This window comes from Alosa sapidissima, chromosome 8 (genome assembly GCF_018492685.1).
Source record: "Alosa sapidissima isolate fAloSap1 chromosome 8, fAloSap1.pri, whole genome shotgun sequence".
Classification (NCBI taxonomy): domain Eukaryota; kingdom Metazoa; phylum Chordata; class Actinopteri; order Clupeiformes; family Clupeidae; genus Alosa; species Alosa sapidissima.
In genome coordinates, this window is record NC_055964.1 from 31221873 (window position 1) to 31234349 (window position 12477).

General features: G+C 41.7%; 1 long non-coding RNA gene across 1 annotated transcript; it reads left to right on the top strand.

The window, feature by feature from the left end:
* Positions 1-501: 501 nt before the first annotated feature.
* Positions 502-9831, top strand: LOC121715722. Its single transcript, XR_006033672.1, has 3 exons — positions 502-585; positions 8649-8654; positions 9821-9831. It is a non-coding gene; the product is annotated as an uncharacterized LOC121715722 (long non-coding RNA).
* The last annotated feature ends 2646 nt before the right edge of the window (positions 9832-12477 follow it).

Consider the following 12477-nt stretch of genomic DNA (forward strand, 5'->3'; position numbering starts at 1 on the left):
TTCTAGTTGGGTTTGTAATCTTACTATTTGGTACACTGTTTCATATGGTGTATCTGTTATTCTAACTTGTTAATTTGTTTAAAAACAAAGTTTAAGTTTGTGTTTTTGGTAAAGTTTCCTTCATTACTTTATTACTTTATGTGAGTACCTTTACGTTCAATTGAAGTGATATTGAATACACTCACCTTTAAACTCCTCCCACGTTTAAAAAGTGTTTGTCCGAAAGTTTTACGTGTTCGTCTCGTCTTACTACGTTGTACTACAAGTACAGCAGGCAGTTTCTACTGGATATCTGCAAAAGCAAGTTTTGCAGCGTTCTGGACTTTGCAACAGAGACGCTAAAGGAACTCGGACTACTCCGGCCTGCAACAACACCGGACTCGCCTGCTACTCCTCCCCCGGAAAGAAAGCGTCGGAAGCGGTGTGCGAGGAAGCAGAAGAGGGGCAAGCGCGGAGGCGTCCGGGCCAGGCTAGCGGCCAACCCAACTCGCCCAGCCATACCATCCATTCTCCTGTCAAATGTACGATCACTGGACAGCAAAATGGATTACATACGACTGCTCAGATTAACGAACCGGACAGTGAGTACATCCGTGACGAATGGTGCCGGGACACTGTAGTAGTATGCAAACACTGCTCACCACTGGCGGAGTTTATGATCATAAAATGCCGTCCTTTTTACCTGCCAAGGGAAATTACTGCGATTCTGCTAGTCGCAGTATACATCCCACCTACCAACAATAACAGCGATAGGAACACGGCTCTTAGTGAACTGTACCAGGCTGTCAGTGAACAACAGACGGCACACCCAGACGGTTTCACCATCTTCGCTGGAGATTTTAACAATGCAGATCTTAAAACTGTTCTTCCAAAGCTACACCAGCATGTTGATTTTCCAACAAGAGGAGACAACATCCTGGACCTGGTCTACACTACACACAAAGGAGCATACAAAGCCAACCCCCCCCCCCCCACATTGGACTTTCTGACCATATCACTGTTATGCTAATGCCCGCATACAGACAAAGAGTGAAAGCAAACAAACCGGTTCGCAAGTAGTGTTAATTTCATCAGACGAGACAAGAGGAAATATGTTCGTCAACGACCTTTTTTTTTCATGACTAAGACGAGACGATGACGAGACGGCAGTAATGTCCTGAAACACTGACTAAGACTATCTTAAGATGCATTATTGTTGACGAAAAAAGACGAGACTAAAATGTTTTGCATGAAATAAAAACTAAGATAAAATCTCTCTTCATTTTCGTCTACAAAATGAGAAGACAGAATATCTAGCTGTTACGTTTTCAAAATATTCCGAATGAGTTCATACGCAACAGCTTTCCTGTAGGCTAGTCTACGTGCTGTTGCTGCAACCCTGTGGCTGCAACACGAAACTACATGGAACAAGAACACTGGAGATTTCTGCCAGAGTTAGCAAGCTAACTACCTAAGCTTTATGCCACAGAAGTTGAAGCTTCTCTCATACAAATTAACATCCCCCAGAATGTCCATACGAAAATGTTCATCATGTGTAATGTCAACTATTTAACTAGTTAGACTGATGATGCAAAGTTTGCTAGCAAGTAAGCTAATATGGAAAGTTCGCTAGCAAGTTAGCTATGGCTAAGATGGAGAGTCTGTTTGGGGAATGTGTTGTGTTTGGGCGCATATCGCCATCTAGCGAGGCAGAGTAAAACATTAATACTTTGGCCTATGACAGTGTTTCTCAAACTTTTTCAATTTCAGGACCACTTAACTAACCCTATCTAAAAAACAAAAAAGATTAGACCTACTTCAACAGTAGCCTATAATTAGTCTATACAATAGGCCTACTGAACCACCTTGCTTATTGTCTTTGCACTTTCCTTATTGTGTGGATTCATACTGTATGATTTAAACTGGCATATCTTACATAGACAGTGTTGCAGAACTGTTTTTTTACATACAAGTTGGTTCAATATTGGAAACAACTCATCTATATTATATTTTACCACGTCTGCTCGCGGACTACTTGGGATAGCTTGCAGACCACCAGTGATCCCCAGACCACAGCTTTGCTATGTTGCCCACCTAAAATTTCTACCAGCCCACCCAAATATAGTAGCCTAGCCTAGGTTAGAACCAGCCCTGCCCTGCATGGAGACATATTTTATGATAATAATGGAGAAAATGTTAGCAAAACTTTAGGTTTTTGTTAACGGAATCTCCCGACCCTCATTCATCTATTTGCGCAACAGCCCACATTCTGCCTTCAATCCAGCGAGACAAGTGAAATAAATGTTTTTTTTTTTAAAGCTGTCATCGTCATAGGCACGATATTTAGGCTACCTCTGTTAAGCCTACACAAAGTTGCGTATTAATTGATCGGGGAAACCTTTCGTTCCGCAGTTCAATTGTGCCGCAGGCCAATAAAGGCAAGTGTGTTTGCCACTTACATTCTGCTGACACTTCACACTGCTGCAAGTGCATCAAGAAAGGTCCTGCCTTACACCATGTTAATGGCCAATCGTAGACCAGGATTTGGGGTGGCACCTGGGGTGGCCAATCGAATCTCAAGGGTGGCCTGTGCCACCCGGAGCCACCCCTCTGGCTCCGCCCCTGTATATATATTATACATACATACATATACATAGCCTAAACATTATGATGCTCCGGACCTTTGCTTGAGGAAATTTTCCGTAACGACCTCGCTGAAGATTAATTGAATACCCCTGGTGTATACTGTATTTTCTGTATTTTGTTTTTGTTCTTGACAATTGTCAGTGTCTCTTGAGTGATCAGAGCTAAATGTTTTGGGCTAATTTAGATGTAATATTGAGTCATTGTCTTTGATTTACCGGATTGACCCTAAAGCACTCCTTGTTTACAAATCACTTAAAGGACAAATCCGGTATGAATTGATCCATAGCTCTTGTTGGAAATCACTGTGTGCTGTTCATAGGAAAAAGAAAATGTGGCACAGCCAATTCTGAGTTATGGACAGGGAAGTATAGCCCAGAGCCGTATAGAAGTACTTTTGGTATTCCTGACATAATGCAGGGTAGCCGCGGGGTCTTAAAAGTCTTTAAACGGTCTTAAATGTCATGTTCCTTAATTAAGGTCTGAAAAAGTCTTAAATTCCGTTGCCAAAGTCTTAATTTTTTAAACGAAGGTCTTCAATTTTAATTATACTAGCCTGCAAGCAAGGTGAAATGGGGGAAAAAACTAGCCTGGCGGGCCATCCTATATCATTGAAATGTATAGTCTGGAATCGAGCCATTCACCTCGCTTAATCCAAGGGGCGGGCAGAGAATTGTCTTTCAAACTGCCTAGGCATGCAATAGGCCAGCGCTACGACCATATCCGTATCCGGTCGGCAAAACGGCAAATACATCCTTCTTCGAAAGGAATGACTTAAGTGCATTGTGTTGCTCAACTTTCAAAGAAAAGTCCAACTCCTCCAAAGTTGATGCCAACGCCGATTCAAACAACCGCTCTTCGTTTGCCATAGCCACCTTCCTTGTTGTTCACTGTCGCAGGACTGTCGCCATCCTGTTAAGCCCGCCTTAAGACTCTCTAACAAAATAGAGCGCTGTGATTGGATGACGTCCACGGCGTCAGCCAATAGATATCCCTATGGTTTGATACTAGACGTACAGGCTGAGCAAATTAATTTGCCGCCGCTAGGGTGCATCTAGATTTCTAGGCTAGGAAAAAATAACAACAATGTGAAAATTCAACAGGGGGTTGATTAACGTCAGAGATCGTCTAATTTAGTGTTGCACGGTGCACCGATACTACAAAAGTGTTGCAATAGCTATTAGCAGTTGTCACAATACCTAATTTTATTAGTATCAATACTTTTAAGAATGACCGTGTTCTTGTTTGTGTGCACAAGGCATGCTTCTAGTGCCTCCTCCCCAAGCCTGTGGCTGTGCGTCTTTTCTCCTCACACACATATGCGCAGCTGTCGTGCCATAAACAGCGAGACATGGCTGCTAGTTTAGCTTAAGTGATTCTGTGGTAACACATAATAATAGGCTAATATCAAGTTGATTTGCTCACTTGCACCTCTCAACTTTGTGTTGCTAACCTACCTAGGCTATGAGATGTACGTAGGTCTACTATTGGGTTTAATGTCATTTAGAAATAGGCAGCGCAACCTTTGCAAACTTTTACATCTGGAGAGAGCTCCTTGCTAACTAATTCTGCTAGCTCAGGTCATGTATGTCATTCGTAATTAGTGCTAAAATCATTATTGAACATGATCCCTTCTATGAACTTGATAGTTTTATATTTACATTTATTTTATCTAATGACAGACAACAATGAATTGCAAAATACTATACATTAACTGTACACTTTATATGAATTCGAAGGTATATGAAATAGAAACATATGAAATAAGCCATAATTTTCCGTATGTGTGGAAAGAGTCAAGCAGAATCTAGGATGCCCACTGGTGAATGATAACACTATATTCAATATTACTGATGATGTCAAGGTGGTCTGGGCCCCCAAATCAAATACATTTTTTAAGAATTATCAAAGAAGTATCGAAATCGCAATTCTTGATGTGGTATCGGTATCGAAACAATAATTTTGGTATCGTGGCAACTACACTAGTCTAATTTCTTAGGATATGCGCAAACAATACTTTGGGTTTTCGCACCGGCAGCAATGAATCAACATAATCAGTCGAAAGGAGAGGACAGCACATCATGGGGAAGTGTTGTTTTAATTGTCATTATGGATTTGATCTGGTGTTTTACAACCGCATAATGGGTGTGATGTAGGTCTTAATTTTCATGAAAGTGGTCTTAAAAAAAGTTTTATTTGGGGTGGTCAAACCTGGGGAAACCCTGTAATGGAAAGAAGATACCGAAGGCTTTTTTGCCATATTGAGCCAGCTTTACTTTCTTGTCCATAACTTGTCTAGGTTATGACACATTTTATTGTTCTTTGTCCTTTGGACAGTGCCTGGTGAGCTCGAACAACAAGGCTTTGAATCAGTTTACACCAGATTTGCCCTTCAATGAGACTGTTGAGACATGTTCCAGCAATACTCATCACTTAAACCTCACTGATCACAGGAGAAATGTTCCTGTTGAAACCCACTATCAGAACTAAACAAGGCAACGCTGCATTTAGTTGTTATGCGTTCTGACTATGGAGCCAGCTCCCAGATGACAAAAACAATTGCCCAAATTACTTTTTTGACTCTGGAACTCTCAGGACTCTGAACTAAACTATTTTCAGATGCCCATTTTTTTTTACACTGAATAGGCTTAGTCCAACCAAAACAAGGTTTTGCCTAGTGGTAAGCTGGATAGGGGTTAATCCTAGCTAGGGGTGGGCGATATGGACAAAAAATAATATCTCGATATTTTTTGTGATTTTGACGATAACGATACTTAGTCAATATCCTTTAAAAAAAATTGTAAAAGTCTGAGTTACTTTACAGCTCATTATTTATGAATAGCATCAATACAATAATAACCAATAACCTAACCTGTGACCTTTTTAACCAAATCAACTAATTGTCACTCTATGACACATTTCCAATTTTGCCCCCACTTGTGTGTGTGGCAATGACATGGTCTAGCCAGCTACATTAGAGAAGATGACTAGGCCAAACAGTTTCTCAAGAGAAAGTCTGAAGCTGAAGTTCCTTTCAAAAACTTTTACTTAGGATTCACAGTAAAAAACTAAGCAGACCAACAGAGTACATCTCAGTTATTCCCTTCGATGTTTTGTTTAAGAGAAATCATGTAGGCTAGCATTCCAAGTTACAGAATAGAAACTAATGCGTTAGCTTATGGCTAATGTAGAGATGCTAACGATTAGCATAATCGATACACGTAGACATTTAGAGCGAACTTTAGTCCATTTACAAAAGGGTTACACGAGAAGAGTTCTTTGTTTACAACTGACTACTAAAATACTCAAAGGCAAATGTTTTCTCTCCATATAATACCATGTAAGAAAAAAGGACTGTCTCATCAATGCTACGTGAACAGAAGTAGCTGCACAAAATCCCTTGTAGGCTACGTCTTGATCTCGCAACACAAAATAAACATTAGACCTGCGTGTGACCAGAAAATGTCTAATAAGTCCGTAGATGGGCTCTGATGTGACAACGTGGACCCACTAGGGATCATGTGACACTTGCTCTGCTGCAACGGGGGTTCTCTTGCATACACCTCCTGGATTTAGTGAATGTATGGAGTTTCAATGCGTGATTTCGAGTGTTTTTCCCCCATAAGTAATTTAAATACTCGATAATGTAAATTTGCACATCGTTAAAACAACAATCACGATATTATCGCAGACGATATATATCGCCCACCCCTAATCCTAGCCTGACAATACAGTTTACTCACTAGATGAGGTGAGGGAATTCAACAAACTTGTTTAAGCTTGACAAATATATCAATACAATCTGTTTTTCAATTGGGCAACATATAGCAAATGTGAGTGGTAGCTATCACATTCCCCATTCTGTGTTTAAGTGATCAATAAGGTGTGTCTGATCTTTGTGCTGTATCAAAATTCCCACAGTTATGAAAGCAGACGGTCAAAGAAATGTCTTACTTTGTATTTTTGAGTGGCTCACAAACTAACAATGTTCTATTTTCTGCTCTTCTCTCCCTCCTCCTTTTGGTTGGTTCCACCACCAGGATAAAAGACGCAGATTGACCAGCTCACGCTTTCATCCACCATTGTACACAGTATGGCACGCTTTGGCACAAGTTCAGTTTGTTTATGTTATTGTTTATTAGTTGTGTTTATCATCATGTTGTATGATTTATAGATAGACTTAAATTGCCATTGTGCAGTTGGTCCGTACAATTAGTGTTAATTTTGTCACCTATTTTTAATTTAGTCTTAGTCTTAGTCTTGTGACGAAATGTCCTTTTTAGTCTTTGTCATATTTAGTCATTCAAATATCATTTTTGTTAATCAAGTTTTAGTCGACTAAAAGTCTCGTCATTTTAGTCTAGTTTTAGTCAAAAAGAAAACTAAAAGTATCTTAGTCTTAGTCAGTTTTAGTCAACACATTTTAGTCTTTTTTTTATAACAAATTATTTCTGATTACCATTTGAGTCAAATAGTGTTTCACACATCTCAATTTTCCAACAATATTGTGTGTCCACAGGGCTACTCGTCTGTTATAATTACTCATTCTGATTTTTTGTCAGTCAGTATGTTTACATGCACAGGTAAGTCGAGCTACAGTTATAGCTCGGCTGGGATTTGACCATATACAGTAAAAGATTTGACTGGACCACTGTCATATTCGTAGACCAGTGTTTCTCAAAGTGTGGTCCGGAGATCACTGGTGGTCCGCAAGCTATCCCAAGTGGCCCGCGAGCAGACGTGGTAAAATATAATATAGATGAGTTGTTTGCAATATTGAACCAACTTGTATGTAAAAACAGTTCTGCAACACTGTCTATGTAAGATATGCCAGTTTAAATCATACAGTATGAATCCACACAATAAGCAAAGTGCAAAGACAATAAGCAAGGTGGTTCAGTGAGTAAGCCTATTGTGTAGACTAATTATAGACTACTGTTGAACTAGGTCTAATCTTTTTTTTTTTAAGCTAGGGTTAGTTAAGTGGTCCTGAAACTGAAAAAGTTTGTTGAGAAACACTGTCGTAGGCCAAAGTATTAATGTTTTACTCCGCCTCGCTAGATGGCGATATACGCCCAAACACAACACATTCCCCAAACAGACTCTCCATCTTAGCCATAGCTAACTTGCTAGCGAACTTTCCATATTAGCTTACTTGCTAGCAAACTTTGCATCATCAGTCTAACTAACTAGTTAAATAGTTGACATTACATGATGAACATTTTCGTATGGACATTCTGGGGGATGTTAATTTGTATGAGAGAAGCTTCAACTTCTGAGTATGTAGCATTGTGGCATAAAGCTTAGGTAGTTATCTTGCTAACTCTGGCAGAAATCTCCAGTGTTCTTGTTCCATGTAGTTTCGTGTTGCAGCCACAGGGTTGCAGCAACAGCACGTAGACTAGCCTACAGGAAAGCTGTTGCGTATGAACTCATTCGGAATATTTTGAAAACGTAACAGCTAGATATTCTGTCTTCTCATTTTGTAGACGAAAATGAAGAGAGATTTTATCTTAGTTTTTATTTCATGCAAATAGAGAAATAATTGTGACAAAAGTAATACTTAAATTATCCTTAAAAGAGAATCACCATTTTGCCTCCTTAGCAACAGAAGGGATACAAATGAGAAGCAAAAGTTTCCTCTGGGATCCTAGCCGAGCTATAACTGTAGCTCGACTTACCTGTGCATGTAAACATACTGACTGACAAAAAATCAGAATGAGTAATTATAACAGACGAGTAGCCCTGTGGACACACAATATTGTTGGAAAATTGAGATGTGTGAAACACTATTTGACTCAAATGGTAATCAGAAATAATTTGTTATAAAAAAAAGACTAAAATGAGTTTTCTTTTGACTAAAACTAGACTAAAATGACGAGACTTTTAGTCAACTAAAACTTAACTAACAAAAATTATATTTGAATGACTAAATATGACAAAGACTAAAAAGGACATTTCGTCACAAGACTAAGACTAAGACTAAATTAAAAATAGGTGACAAAATTAACACTATTCGCAAGCAGGTAAAAGTGTGGCCTGAGGGAGCCTCTGATGCTCTTCAAGACTGCTTTGACACAACAGACTGGGAAATGTTTAAGCAGGCAGCCACTTACAACAACCAGACAGACATAGAGGAGTATACAGACACTGTAACCTCTTACATCACCAAGTGCATTGATGATGTGACCCACACAAAAGACATCATCACTCGGGCTAACTGGAAGCCATGGCTGACAGGGGATGTCCTCAGGCTGCTTTGTCCAGAGACAAAGCCTACAGAGCTGGGGGTGAAGCTGGCATGAGAACAGCGAGAGCCAACCTGTCCCGTGGCATCAAGGAAGCAAAAAAGGAATACACTCACAAGATAACCACCCACTTCAAAGACAGCAGGAACGCACAAAGCCTATGGCAGGGCATTCAGGCCCTCACAGACTACAAGCCCGCGCCACAGAGCTGTGAGAGCAACATCCCTCTGCTCAACAATCTGAACCGTTTCTTTGCTCGCTTTGAAGCACAAAACAGCACTTGCCCACAGAAGACCCCTCCCCCTCCACACGAGCAGCCCCTGTGCCTCTCTGCCGACAGCGTGAAGAGGACACTTGCTGCTATCAACACCCGTAAGGCAGCAGGCCCAGACAACATCCCAGGTCGTGCGCTGAAGGACTGCGCAGAGGAGCTTAAGGATGTCTTCACAGACATCTTTAACACTTCCCTGAAGCAAGCCATCGTCCCATCATGTTTCAAAGCTGCCACCATCATACCTGTGCCGAAGAAAACTGCTCCATCCTGCTTCAATGACTACCGCCCCGTGGCACTGACACCCATCATCATGAAGTGCTTTGAGCGGCTTGTCATGTCACACATCAAATCCATTCTCCCCCCCACCCTGGACCCCTTCCAGTTTGCATACCGAGCCAAACGGTCCACAGAGGATGCAATCTGCTCTGCCCTCCACCCAGCCCTCACCCACCTGGAAAAAAGAGACTCATATGTGAGATTGCTGTTTATAGACTTCAGTTCTGCATTCAACACCATAATACCACAACAACTCATCTGCAAACTTGACAAACTGGGACTCAGTACCTACAGTACCTCTGCAACTGGCTACTGGACTTCCTCTGTCAGAGGCCTCAAGTAGTACGTGTTGGCAACAATATTTCAAGCAGCATCACACTGAGCACGGGGGCCCCCCAAGGCTGCGTGCTCAGTCCGCTGCTCTTCACCCTGCTGACACATGACACATGACCTACAGTAACAACTACATAGTGAAATTTGCTGACGACACAACTCTAGTGGGTCTCATCACCAAGGGCGAAGAGACTCAATACAGGTTGGAGGTCGACCTTCTGACCACGTGGTGCAGGGACAACAACCTCCTGCTGAACGTCAGCAAGACCAAGGAGATTATTGTTGACTTCCGGAGAGGTCACACCCAACACCTGCCACTGACCATCGACGGTGCTGTGGTGGAGAGAGTGAGCAGCACCAAATTTCTGGGGGTGCACATCAGTGAAGACCTCTCCTGGACCACCAACACTGCATCACTGGCGAAGAAAGCTCAGCGCCGCCTGTACTTCCTGCGGAAACTCAGGCGAGCAAGTGCTCCACCAGCCATCATGACCACATTCTACCGAGGCACCATTGAGAGCATTCTCTCCAGCTGTATCACTGTATGGGCGGAAGCTGCACTGAATACAACAGGAAAGCCCTGCAGCGCATAATGAACACAGCTGGAAGGATTATTGGTGCTTCACTCCCCTCCCTGAAGGTCATTTACACCTCCCACCTCACCCGCAAGGCGACCACAATTGTGAGTGATGCAAGTCACCCCGCTCACAATTTGTTTGATCTACTGCCCTCTGGGAAGAGGTACAGAAGCCTGCGCTCCCGCACCACCAGACTCACCAACAGCTTCATACACCAGGCTGTTAGGATGCTGAACTCTCTCCCCCCTCTCCCCCCTCCACCCTCAGCTACATAACATCCTGAACTTTGGACCCACAATGGCTGCCTTGCACTACTCCACTTGCACTTCTCCACTTGTACACTTTGCAACTTGTTGTTGTCCTGAAAACCACTCATGAACACACTTCTGCTGCTCTTACATAACTTGCACCACTATGCCACTTGCATACTTAGGTCAAACAGAACTACCTCAGCCATTTATTGGCCTGACTTTTGCACTATTATATTGACTGTCTACTGTATGCACAATTGCACAATTTCAACTCAAATTTTGCTGCTCTTATTTTCTTCATTGTATGTGCCTTCTTATTTTTACTTTTTATATTGTTTACTTAAATGTTATGTTTGTCTGTGGACCTAATTGGTAAAATATGTCTTGTCTCCACCGTGGGATAGTGGGAAACGTAATTTCGATTTCTTTGTATGTCTTGACATGTGAAGAAATTGACAATAAAGCAGACTTTGACTTAAGGTTTATTGCCTAATAAATTGTTAAATTGCTTACCAGTTGCATATCTCTAATTCTCCATAGTTGATAACTAGTTACTTGGTAATTGACTCGAGATACATTAAGTTATTAATTAAATGGAGTCAGAAAATCACGGTTATGTCTCGTAATAATAGTTACCATTAACTCATCAGCCTATCTGTCCATTGTTCATACACGTGCAAAGGTGAGCGGCCAACACAACTCTTCCTTTGTGAGGAGCGTGCGTTGTTTGTGCCGATTTTCTCCCTCACAGTCACCTACCGTGGGAGCAAACTCCTGCCACACCCAATCTCCCTGCCCCTTAGTGTACATTCATGCCCATTCAGCCATGCAGTCCAACTGAAATGACAAATGAAACAGCCCAAACAAGATTGTTGTGTTCCCGACACTCGAAATCTCAACAGAGAAATTAAACTGGTCCAACTGCTCCTAATTGTCTGGATACAATTAATTGCTTATTTAATAATAGTTTACAGTATTTCAGTGACCAAGTTTTCCTGAAAGTTCACAGAGCAAAGGGCACCGACAACGGCAACCATTCCTATTGCCTCTATGCCAATCCTTAACAGAAAAAAATTACGTCAATGAACCACAATGACATCGTGAGGAACCGAGGTGGACACCCCACGTTTAGGGAGGTGCGCCACTGGATTAGGTGGTGTCGAGGGAAGGAGGTGGCAGGAGACAGCAGTTCCATACAAAAAGATATTATTTATTTTGTCCATAAACAAACAGGCAGATTCAGGAGCACAATTGGAGTCCAAAACATGAAATACACGGTTCTTCAGTCGACAAACATCTACCATGCCATTAAACTAGGCACCCGGAACCTACTCTTTTAGGCTCCCTGTCCAAACAAGGCAACCTTGTAACTTTGGACCTTTCACTCAAACCTTGCTTCACAACAAGCAAGGTTAACTTAACATTAAACAAACAAACAAACATTAACCTGTGTGACTTCCCTGATTTCTGGACCTCTAGCTCTTCTGCGTGTCTCCCTGGTTCTCCTGTGTGTCTCTCTCTCTGTGAAAATAAGCCATCCTTAGGCCAGCCAATTACCCCAATCAGGATGTTGGGTTAAACCATTGTAAAGGGGTCAAGGTCTATACCAGTATACCCACACAGCTAAAATCTCCCATAGTACAAAGACAAACCCATTTTAAACATCCTGGCACTACAACAATTTAGGTTGACCCACAGTCGCATGCACACACAGCATAAACACATACACAATAATAACATGAAAAAATAAACCCTCAAATAATCAAGGGGGTGCATGTTAGAATGTGTCTGACTGCACGGTCTTTGGATGTGTAGCACAAAGCAGTTGTTCAGCAGTTAATTTAGAATGGACAGGTGAAAAGGAGGGGGCTCCTTTTTCACAGACATCAATAGAT